This window comes from Bubalus bubalis, chromosome 2, assembly GCF_019923935.1.
Source record: "Bubalus bubalis isolate 160015118507 breed Murrah chromosome 2, NDDB_SH_1, whole genome shotgun sequence".
NCBI classification, from domain to species: domain Eukaryota; kingdom Metazoa; phylum Chordata; class Mammalia; order Artiodactyla; family Bovidae; genus Bubalus; species Bubalus bubalis.
The window spans coordinates 98,381,011-98,393,446 of NC_059158.1; positions in this window are offsets into that span (position 1 = coordinate 98,381,011).

Genomic DNA, 12,436 nt, shown 5'->3' on the forward strand with positions numbered 1-12,436 from the left:
TAAACCAACACCCTTTACCCCCCACCCCCAAAGTTTCACTTTGAACCTTAGAACTCAATCATCTCCATTTAAAATTGTTGCCACAAGCAACTAATAACCATTTTTTGGTTTCTGCCTAACCTTATAAGAAGTCTATTAAAGCCAGTTCTCTGCATGCTTCAGCAAATGGTAGCTCTTTTTGTTTCTATGCTGGCGCATCCACTTTCTCTACTCTTGGCATGTAGAAGATACGCATTCACGTAATTGGAAAAATCTGGATTTCCAATGCCAAAGGGTTAAAGCCTCTTGGATTTCTTTGCAGTGATATACAGCCACTGTTTATTTTTGATCAGTGGCATTTTGGTCACTGTTTAATTAGGGTACTGAATATCACCGTCAGTACTAGGGTTTTTGTTTTTGTTTTTCTTGGGGCTTTCTTTTTTGGCACATGTGAATTTTGTTTTGTATAAAATGAAATGACTTTCTTTTGGTCTCTGATGATGGGTTTAAAATTCAAGGAGCATCTGGTTTTGGTGTGGGGATGATCCAGGATTATGTTGTGACTGATATATATTGGTTATTTGCACTTTTCTTTTTTTTTTTTAATCTTTGCAAGGGTAAAACTATAAGTAACGAGTTTTGTATAATTAATTTAAACTTGTTACAGGTTTTCATGTTCAGGATAAACAATTTTTCAACCTTGGGTCAAAATATTTGCAAGTTTAAGGGGACTGGATTTTACCCTAGGACAATGGTTGCATGCCAATTGTGTGCATGTGTGTGTCCAAACACTTCAAAACTGAGTTAAAATATGCAAATTTAAAATTGGTTGTGTATCTGATCTGCCCCAGGTTCAGTAAATAAACAGTTCTTTTTAAAAACAACAACAGAAAAAAGAATATTGGAGTGGGTTGCTATGCCTTCTTCCAGCGGTTCTTTTTGACCTAGGGATCAAACCCACGTATCTTACGTCTCCTACATTGGCAGGAGTGTTCTTTACCACTCGTGCCACTTGGGAAGCCCACTAAATAATCAGTTCAACAATATATGCTCTAATTTTAACATAATGTCAAATAAAGACTGTATTTGTATAATTTTTTAATGCTATAATTTCACCATTTCAACTGTCTAGCCCAATAACCCCATTGGGCTATGATTATTTCCATCTAAAAGATAAGGCTGAGGGGTCAAAACTCAAAGATAGTACATTCCCACATGCCCAGCTTATTTTCACAAGCACGTCCCCAAGTCTCCTTTCTCCTTTACAGTGGGAAACACAGAAACTTTAAACTTTTTAATAGGGGATATAGAGGGAGGATGTTATCATAGGCTGGTTTCAAAGAAAACAAAACAAAAGTGTGATATTACCAGATGAAAACCCCCTTGCCTCCTTTTCCTGTGAAAATATCATGGAGATAGGAAGATCCGGGAGTTTGGTGCCAAACAGCTTATACCTATCAATAGCATAAACAACCTGATGGATCCTAAAGTAGTTTGCTCATTTCATCCATAATTGTCCAAATATTTGACCATTTTTTTCTTTACATCTATTAAAATTCCATATATTATGGGAAATTCTTCAAATTATTTATTTCCATTATGCTTTTGCTGGGTGATTTTTATGTGCCATGCTCTTAGGTACTTGTTTAGATAACATAGAGTATAGTTAGAGCTAAAAACAGCTGGAAACATTTCTGGAATTGAGGAATTCCTTTAATTCTGAACAGCTACAAGAGAAATTATCTGTCTAGGAAGGAGAAAATGGAGCCTAATAAAGCTAAAAAACAAACACAAATATGTCTACCCAGAATGAAAGGAAGATTTCCATTGGGAAAATGCTCTCATAACTGGAAATTAGCCTTCTCTTTTTGACAGCTAACTACTGTACTTCAAAACATTTTCTTTAAGATGACTTGAATAATTATGGCTACTGCATCCTTCTGTAGGGAAATGGCTCATGGAGAGATAAAGACTGAGAGTAAGCAGGCTGAAATAGTCCTATCTAATTAAAACCCGTCATCTAATTAAACACATTCTCAGCAATAGGAGGGTCTCAAGCTAGTTTTCTGATAGGGAAATGGTGTTCCAAATCATGAGTCACACAATCAAATGTTCTCACTAAACACCACCAATTAGCCTATATTTAGGCACAATTTGTCTTTTTATGGAAACAAGGACACCAATTTTTCTATATGCAAATTAAACAGAACACTATTCCTCTTACATAGAATGTCCCCTGAAAAATATGTTATTCCCTTTTCTTGTTGAATACATCCTGGTGATCTTTGCAATACGTGAACATCAAATTATAAATGTAGGCAATAATGATCTATTTTTCCATGCTTTCTCCTTTTTGCCCTTGTAAGAATGACTTCATTCTAGGACAATACCATGCAGCTCAAATTTTTAAACTTCCAAGTCCTGAAGACAACTGTGCTTCAGTTTTGGCTTGTCACACTGCAGCAGTCAAATCAAGTTTAAAATGTATGTACGTGTAAGCGGCTTTGACATCAAGATATCATTTGACTATTACATTCATAGCACTGTGTTTTTTCTAAGCATTGCCTATGTATCCACATATAAGGCACCAGGATTCAAACTCTGTTGAAAACAAACATTCTGAGATCATGTCCCACCACCAGCATTACTCCCATTATAATCTCCACTTCCCCCAAGGTTAATATGGGCTACTCCAGAGCGCAAGGCCCCCTGCTGTTCCTCTCATTGCCCCTCTTAATTACATGGTATCCTAGGCCCGCTTAGCTTGTCCAAGTGTTGGCTATATTTTCTTTGCTGCAAGTGGCCCTAGCTACAAAGCTCTACCAAAAAGTACATAGGGGAACTAAATTCCAAATTCCAAAGCAATTATTCCTTCTTTGTGACTAAACAAAAGGCTAAGATGTTAGTTACACAGAATTTTCCACTTGAGAAAGTGAAATTGAGCTTTTAACCTCCACTGGCCTGAGGGCCTAGCTTTGTAACCAGTCTGCTCCCATTGATGCTATGTTGCCTAGAGACAAATCAATCATATATGTTTGCATGTGTGCAAGAGGGAGATGGTCCTTAATGCTGTGGAATGTCAGCACTCCTGACTTTCCAGGAAAATGGTTGTATTCTCTGGTTCCATCAGAATCACACTCATGTAAAAATCTCAAATGTCTCCCCTTGTCAGAAAATGAGCTTATTACACCCCTCTCAGTGTTTCTCTCCTTTAGCAAGTAGAAAAATCTCAAAAGAAACCTTTTGGCTATATCCAAATCCCAATTTCCCTCATTTATATTTCTGTCCATCAATACAAGGTGATGAAACTGAACTCTAGAACGTATCTTGCATAAGGCCACGTTTTAGTTTGTGTCTGTACTATCTTTTCTTTATCCTACAAGTCTATGTCCTTCCTCTTAGAAAGGAAGATCAAGCAAAGCTTAGCATAACACCTTTAATAAAAGATAAACTTACCCTACAGGGTGATTATGCAATGCCTTCTCCTATATAAACAAAAACAACAATAAATATGTATCTATATATCTAGATAGATAGACAAATACAGACATCAATATATATCTGATTTACCCAGAGTTTACCTTAGATCTTTACCTATTATTTGGCTACATAGGCAAGAACTCTTGTTATTAAAATATCTAAATTGTCTACTTTTATTGATAAGAATCTTAAGTGATTGGCCTAAAATCCCATAAGAGTAAGAATAAAGCAGGATTGGAAAGTAATTTTTACTATAGTTTATGTAGTATTTGTCTTGCTGATCAATCTCACTTGTCAGGAGTTAATCAAGTACCTACCATAAGAGCAAATAAATAATTGAATATGGAAAAAGATCACCTTAATTTAGAAAAAATAGTCATAGAAATTTAGCTATTATTTTGGTGATGAACACACACATAGATATGATAGATGGATAAGTAGATAGAGACAAACAGATAAAAGTATAAATCATATGATTGCTATAACATGCTATAATTAATTCCCTGCCTCTTTAGGAGATAAGATCCATTAGACAGAGAGATGGCCTACTAGAAGCCAAGGAATGTAGCAGAAACTCTTTTTCAGCCCCAAGATGATTCTCTAAATTAAACTTCCACAATAGACTCCATGGTTTGCTTTGCAACAGTTCACTAAGCAGCACAAGTAATAAAGACAGAACCAGTGGTCAAATCACAAGTGACAATGAGATGCTGTATCATTTCAAAGCAAATTTGTGGTGTTTTTAACATTTTTCCAGTCACAGTTCTTGGTTTAATCTCTTGAATTCAGACACATCATGTTGACAATTCCACAAACCTTGTTCAGGTAGTAGATAATCTTATTGAACAGCAGATATTTTGTTTTCTGCATTTGATCTTCTAGTTTAATGAAGTGTGACATATTATCTGAGTGATGTCAAGTCTGTGAAATATAAGGTGATATTTTTCTATTTAATGGCAAATGAAGTGGCATTATGTGATTGTTTACCTGCAACTTTTCCCCCTCCAAACAAGATTACTGGCTTGCTTACTCAAGGGTGGTAATGCTGTTTTAAAGACATCCTGATCGAGATTATGTACAAGGAGAACTGACCTTCAGTAAAGCATCAGAGCAGGCTCTGCACAGAATAGACACAAACAAACATTCCACTGGAGAGGTTTGGCAAAATGACACCACTTTTTCCCATTTTTTAGCATCCACAGATTTTTCCCTGTAACTATGCTGTACTCTCCTTCTCCTTTGACCAATCCATCGAACATGGAGGCTTGGAATGGACTTGTTGCATCTGGTCTTGCCCCTTGTTCTTTAGTATTTCCATTGACTAGCCTGATGGTCCCAGAAGGAACATCAAAATCTTATGAAACAGAGCTAGTTTGCCAGTACATTAATGAGCTGCTGACATGCAGGCAACTACGTGGGCCTAGCTCAACCCCCCAAACAGGAGTAAGCACAGGTAAGATCACTAGAGATGCCTGGCCTATCCCTCTTGATTCCAAAAAACACGAAAAACAGATGGTTATTGTTGTATGTCACTCTATGGTTATTTATTACACAGCACTGATTGTGGCAAGAGTTGAATGATCCACCGGTGTATCTCTCAGTCCCTCCATATCCTTTAACAATTCATATCCTGGGCCTCACTCTGAGAGATCTTGTAATCAAACAAGAAAAAGGAATGTTCTTCAGCAGTGGCCATGCTCCCAGCATTGTGGGAAGATACACAGGAAAAACAACGCATGGTCCATGTCCTCAAGGAGTCTACAATGTCACTGAGAAATAAAATTCACATACTTACAACAAGAGATAATTATGATCAGTGTATCTTGACTAGGGACTTATATCAGTTTCACTGTACACCTTTATCAGAATGTGCAGGTTTTGGTGCAGTTTATTGTGATCCACACAGTCAAAGGCATAGGCTTTGGCATAGTCAATAAAGCAGAAATAGATGTTTTTCTGGAACTCTCTTTCTTTTTCAATGATCCAGCGGATGTTGGCAATTTGATCTCTGGTTCCTCTGCCTTTTCTAAAACCAGCTTGAACATCTGGAAGTTCACAGTTCACATATTGCTGAAGCCTGGCTTGGAGAATTTTGAGCATTACTTTACTAGTGTGTGAGATGAATGCAATTGTGTGGTAGTTTGAGCATTCTTTGCTATTGCCTTTCTTTGGGATTGGAATGAAAACTGACCTTTTCCAATCCTGTGGCCACTGCTGAGTTTTCAAAATTTGCTGGGATATTGAGTGCAGCTCTTTCACAGCATCATCTTTTAGGATTTGAAATAGCTCAAGTGGAATTCCATCACCTCCACTAGCTTTGTTCGTAGTGATACTTCCTAAGGCCCACTTGACTTCACATTCCAAGATGTCTGGCTCTGGGTGAGTGATCACACAATCGTGATTTTCTGTGTCATGAAGATCTTTTTTGTACAGTTCTTCTGTGTATTCTCGCCACCTCTTCTTAATATCTTCTGCTTCTGTTAGGTAGATACCATTTCTGCCCTTTAGTGAGCCCATCTTTGCATGAAATGTTCCCTTGGTATCTCTCATTTTCTTGAGGAGGTCTCTAGTCTTTCCTATTCTATTGTTTTCCTCTATTTCCTTGCAGTGATCACTGAGGAAGGCTTTCCTATCTCTCCTTGCTATTCTTTGGAACTCTTCATTAAAATGGGTATATCTTTCCTTTTCTCCTTTGCTTTCACTTCTCTTCTTTTTACAGCTATTTGTAAGGCCTACCCATACAGCCATTATGCTTTTTTGCATTATTTTTCTTGGGGATGGTCTTGATCCCTGTCTCCTGTACAGTGTCATGAACCTCCATCCATAGTTCATCAGGCACTCTGTCTATCAGATCTAGTCCCTTAAATCTATTTCTCATGTTCACTGTATAATCATAACGGATTTGATTTAGGTCATACCTGAATGGTCTAGTGGTTTTCCCCACTGTCTTCGATTTAAGTCTGAATTTGGCAATAAGGAGTTCATGATCTGAGCCACAGTCAGCTCCGGGTCTTGTTTTTGCTGACGGCATAGAGCTTCTCCATCTTTAGCTGCAAAGAATATACTCAATCTGATTTCGGTGTTGACCATCTGGTGATGTCCATGTGTAGAGTCTTCTCTTGTGTTGTTGGAAGAGGGTGTTTGTTATGACCAGTGCATTTTCTTGGCAAAACTCTATTAGTCTTTGCCCTGCTTCATTCCATATTCCAAGGCCAAATTTGCCTGTTACTCCAGGTGTTTCTTGACTTCCTACTTTCACATTCCAGTCCCCTATAATGAAAAGGGCATCTTTTTTGGGTGTTAGTTCTAAAAGATCTTGTAGGTCCTCATAGAACCATTCAACTTCAGCTTCTTCGGTGTTACTGGTCAGGGCATAGACATGGATTACTGTGATACTGAATGTTTTGCCTTGGAAACGAACAGAGATCATTCTGTTGTTTTTGAGATTGCATCCAAGTACTGCATTTCGGACTCTTTTGTTGACTATGATGGCTACTCCATTTCTTCTAAGGGATTCCTGCCCACAGTAGTAGATATAATGGTCATCTGAGTTAAATTCACCCATTCCAGTCCATTTTAGATTGCTGATTCCTAGAATGTCAACATTCACTCTTGCCATCTCCTGTTTGACCACTTCCAATTTGCCTTGATTCATGGACCTAACATTCCATGTTCCTATATAATATTGCTCTTTACAGCATCAGAGCTTGCTTCTATCACCAGTCACATCCACAACTGGGTGTTGTTTTTGCTTTGGCTCCATCCCTTCATTCCTTCTGGAGTTATTTCTCCACTGATCTCCAGTAGCATAATTGGGCACCTACCAACCTGGGGAGTTCATCTTTCAGTGTCCTATCTTTTTGCCTTTTCATACTGTTCATGGGGTTCTCAAGGCAAGAATACTGAAATGGTTTGCATTCCCTTCTCCAGTGGAACACATTCTGTCAGACCTCTTCACCATGACCTGTCCATCTTGGGTGGCCCCACACGTCATGGCTTAGTTAGACAAGCTTTGGTCCGTGTGATCAGATTGGCTAGTTATCTGTGGTTTCAGTCTGTCTGCCCTCTGATGCCCTCTCTCAGCACCTATCGTCTTACTTAGGTTTCTCTTACTTTGGACATGGGGTATCTCTTCACGGCTGCTCCAGCAAAGCGCAGCCACTGCTCCTTACCTTGGACATGGGATAGCTCCTCTAGGCTGCTGCCCTGACCTTGGACGTGGAGTAGCTCCTGCACCATCTGGTCAAGGCTATGGTTTTTCCAGTGGTCATGTATGGATGTGAGAGTTGGACTATAAAGAAAGCTGAGTGCAGAAGAATTGATGCTTTTGAACTGTGGTATTGGAGAAGACTCTTGAGAGTCCCTTGGACTGCAAGGAGATCCAACCAGTCCATCCTAAAGCAGATCAGTCCTAGGTGTACATTGGAAGGAGTGATGTTGAAACTGAAACTCCAATATTTTGGCCACCTGATGTGAAGAGCTGACTCATTTGAAAAGACCCTGATGTTGGGAAAGATTGAGAGCAGGAGGAGATGGGGACGACAGAGAATGAGGTGGTTGGATGGCATCACCGACTCAATGGACATGAGTTTGGGTAAACTTCAGGAGTTGGTGATGGACAGGGAGGCCTGGCTTGCTGTGGTTCATGGGTCGCAAAGAGTTGGAGATGACTGAGAGACTGAACTGAACTGACTAGATGAACCTTTGTTGGCAAATTAATGTCTCTGCTTTTTAAAATGCTGTCTAGGTTGGTCATAACTTTTCTTCCAAGAAGTAAGCATCTTTTAATTTCATGGCTGCAATCACCATCTGCAGTGATTTTGGAGCCCAAAAAAGTCTGCCACTGTTTCCACTGTTTCCCCATCTATTTGCCATAAAGTTATGGACCAGATGCCATGATCTTCATTTTCTGAATGTTGAGCTTTAAGCCAACTTTTTCACTCTCCTCTTTCACTTTCATCAAGAGGCTCTTTAGTTCTGCTTCACTTTCTACCATAAGTGTGGTGTCATCTGCATACCTGAGGTTATTGATATTTCTCCCGGCAATCTTGATTCCAGTTTGTCTTTCATTCAGCCTGACATTTTGCATGATGTATTCTGCATCATGCAGAATACATCATGAACCAGTCTGTTGTTCCATATTCAGTTCTGTTGCTTCCTGTCCTGCATACACGTTTCTGAAGAGGCAGGTCAGGTGGTCTGGTCCTCCCATCTCTTTCAGAAAGAGGGGTGCAAATCCAAGCAGAGAGAATGTTATGCACTCTAGAATGGAAATAGAAATTAATATACCATAGAAAGAAATTAATATACCATAGAAAGAAATTAATATACCATAGAAAGAACAGGGACTGATTGAGTGACCAAGGACTTCTTTAGTATTTACCATGTGCCAAGTGCTAGTCTGAGTTCTTTATAAATATGAACAGTTATAGCAACATTATGAGAGATACTATCATCATTCTCTTTGCATAGTACAATCTGACCACAATGGAAGAATTTCAATACCCTCTAGTAAAGGATCTTGCATGAGACTAGTATTCAATAGAAAAAGTCTAAATGTCAAGAATAACTTTTCTTTGCAAAGAAATCTGTAGTTACCAAAGTTGCTGTCCACTACCTTTAAATTAGACATTATTTTTTTTTCTTGAGTGTCTATGGGTTGCAAAAAGGAAGATGGAAAAAATGTAAGAATGAAAGAGTATTGTCTTTCCTTTATTCTAAATAAACCACTTTTTTGTAATAAACCACTGTTTTCTGTCAACTGTGGTTGGAATTTTGCTTTAATATAATATTAGTAAACTAGCTTGATTCTAATAAAATACATCTGTCTTCTGGGAGAATGTATTCATGCTTTATTCAATTTTTAAAGGCATGAGGGCATAATCTTCTCTTAGTAAGTGAGAACAATCTGGGGATTCTATTTTGAACCAAATTCCTAAGCCAGTTATAATAGTTATCTAAAGAGAAAATTGTTGCATTGTTCCAAAGCTTTGCATTGAATTTCATGACATTCACCCAGAGTTCAATGTCAATCAACAGAATTTTACAAAACTCTACATATTACAAATACTCTGTAGGATGTAACTTTTCTTTCTAATGTAGTAGAGAGTATTTTTCCTCTATAAATAAACTCTCAAAATCATTCTAACTCCCTACTTTCCATTCTAAAAATCTCCAGACATGAATAGATACTTCATGCTCTGCTACACCATATTAAAGTTTGCATATTTAAAGTTTGCAAATTCAGACAGGTTTTATATATTTCTCTATTTTTCCACAGTATGTTCTAATTCCAGTCTCTTTGGGGGTGTAGGTTTGGACCCCACTGCTGCCAAAGTCAGCTTTGTCTACTCTTTGACTAAGTAACCTATTCCCAAAAAGGACTTGAGATAGTCCATAATAAAGGCACAGGACCATTAGAACAAAAGACAATAAAATGTATCTAAATCAAGATGTAAATATGGTGGTTAAGGAATAAAGAGATAGAAGGTTTGAAAATTATAAATTAAATGTTTTCTGTGTGCAATGAAAATTTTTCCTCCAGCCATTTCCTGAGTCTGTATAGTTAGTGACTATCTCTTATAAAGTATTTAAATACAAATTTCAGAACAGTGTTAAATGAGAGTATATTGGTGGAGCAAGGGGCTTTGGGCAGTCAGAGAAGCAGATCTCTTCTTGATAGTACTGGTGTTCCAAGCTTGCCTGGGCCAAAGTCTATCACACATGCTTCCATCATGCACACTGGACAAATACAAGTCATAAATTCAACCCCCTCCCTGAAGAACACTCAGGTTTATAAGCAAATTCCATTTCTTTCTCTTCTTCTCAAAAAGATTTATAATATATAATAATTAACAAGATTATTATAAAGATAACCTTGAATCCTTTCTAATTAATTTTCAAATTTAAATAATTCCAATTTTTAGATATTTTATTTTAGTAAAATAATTAGTTGCAGCAGAGCTAACAACTAATCAAAGATTTATATTATAATGTAACATATGGATATTTATGGCTTAAGCTAATTGCATGAACCATATAATTGTCAGAGTTGTCACCTCACTTTGAACACATAGACATAATATGTATGCTTTTTAACCATTATCCTAAAAAGTAGACTAGAATGAACAATATATTATATACCAAGTATCATGGTCACATGTACTCTAAACAGTAACATCATCTGGAAATGGAATAAAAATATAGTTGTCATGCTCTACAAGCTTTCAAATGTTGTCTCTCATTTAAGACCTGAAGCAAATTAGTCATATTAACTATATAAGGGTGCCCACCTTCACCATTACTATTCAACATCGTTTTGGAAGTTTTGGCCACAGCAATCAGAGCAAGAATCAGAAAAAGAAATAAAAGGAATCCAAATTGGAAAAGAAGAAGTAAAACTCTCACTATTTGCAGATGACATGATCCTCTACATAGAAAACCCTAAAGACTCCACCAGAAAATTACTAGAACTAATCAATGAATATAGTAAAGTTGCAGGATATAAAATCAACACACAGAAATCCCTTGCATTCCTATACATTAATAATGAGAAAACAGAAAGAGAAATTAAGGAAACAATTCCATTCACCATTGCAACAGAAAGAATAAAATACTTAGGAATATATCTACCTAAAGAAACTAAAGACCTATATATAGAAAACTATAAAACACTGGTGAAAGAAATCAAAGAGGACACTAATAGATGGAGAAATATACCATGTTCATGGATTGGAAGAATCAATATAGTGAAAATGAGTATACCACCCAAAGCAATTTATAGATTCAATGCAATCCCTATCAAGCTACCAACAGTATTCTTCACAGAGCTAGAACAAATAATTTCACAATTTGTATGGAAATACAAAAAACCTCAAATAGCCAAAGCTATCTTGAGAAAGAAGAATGGAACTGGAGGAATCAACCTGCCTGACTTCAGGCTCTACTACAAAGCCACAGTTATCAAGACAGTATGGTACTGGCACAAAGACAGAAATATAGATCAATGGAACAAAATAGAAAACCCAGAAATAAATCCATGCACATATGGACACCTTATCTTTGACAAAGGAGGAACAGAACGAATATACAATGGATTAAAGACAATCTCTTTAATAAGTGGTGCTGGGAAAACTGGTCAACCACTTGTAAAAGAATGAAACTAGAGCACTTTCTAACACCATACACAAAAATAAACTCAAAGTGGATTAAAGATCTAAACATAAGACCAAAAACTATAAAACTCCTAGAGGAGAACATAGGCAAAACACTCTCTGACATACATCACAGCAGGATCCTCTATGACCCACCTCCCAGAATATTGGAAATAAAAGCAAAAATAAACAAATGGGACCTAATTAAACTTAAAAGCTTCTGCACAACAAAGGAAACTATAAGCAAGGTGAAAAGACAGCCTTCAGAATGGGAGAAGATAATAGCAAATGAAGCAACAGACAAAAACAACTAATCTCAAAAATATACAAGCAACTCCTACAGCTCAATTCTAGAAAAATAAATAACCCAATCAAAAAATGGGCCAAAGAACTAAATAGACATTTCTCCAAAGAAGACATACAGATGGCTAACAAACACATGAAAAGATGCTCAACATCACTCATTATCAGAGAAATGCAAATCAAAACCACTATGAGGTAACATTTCTCTCCAGTCAGAATGGCTGCGATCCAAAAGTCTACAAGCAATAAATGCTGGAGAGGGTGTGGAGAAAAGGGAACCCTCTTACACTGTTGGTGGGAATGCAAACTAGTACAGCCACTATGGAGAACAGTGTGGAGATTCCTTAAAAAACTGGAAATAGAACTGCCTTATGATCCAGCAATCCCACTGCTGGGCATACACACTGAGGAAACCAGAAGGGAAAGAGACACGTGTACTCCAATGTTCATGGCAGCACTGTTTATAATAGCCAGGACATGGAAGCAACCTAGATGCCCATCAGCAGATGAATGGATAAGAA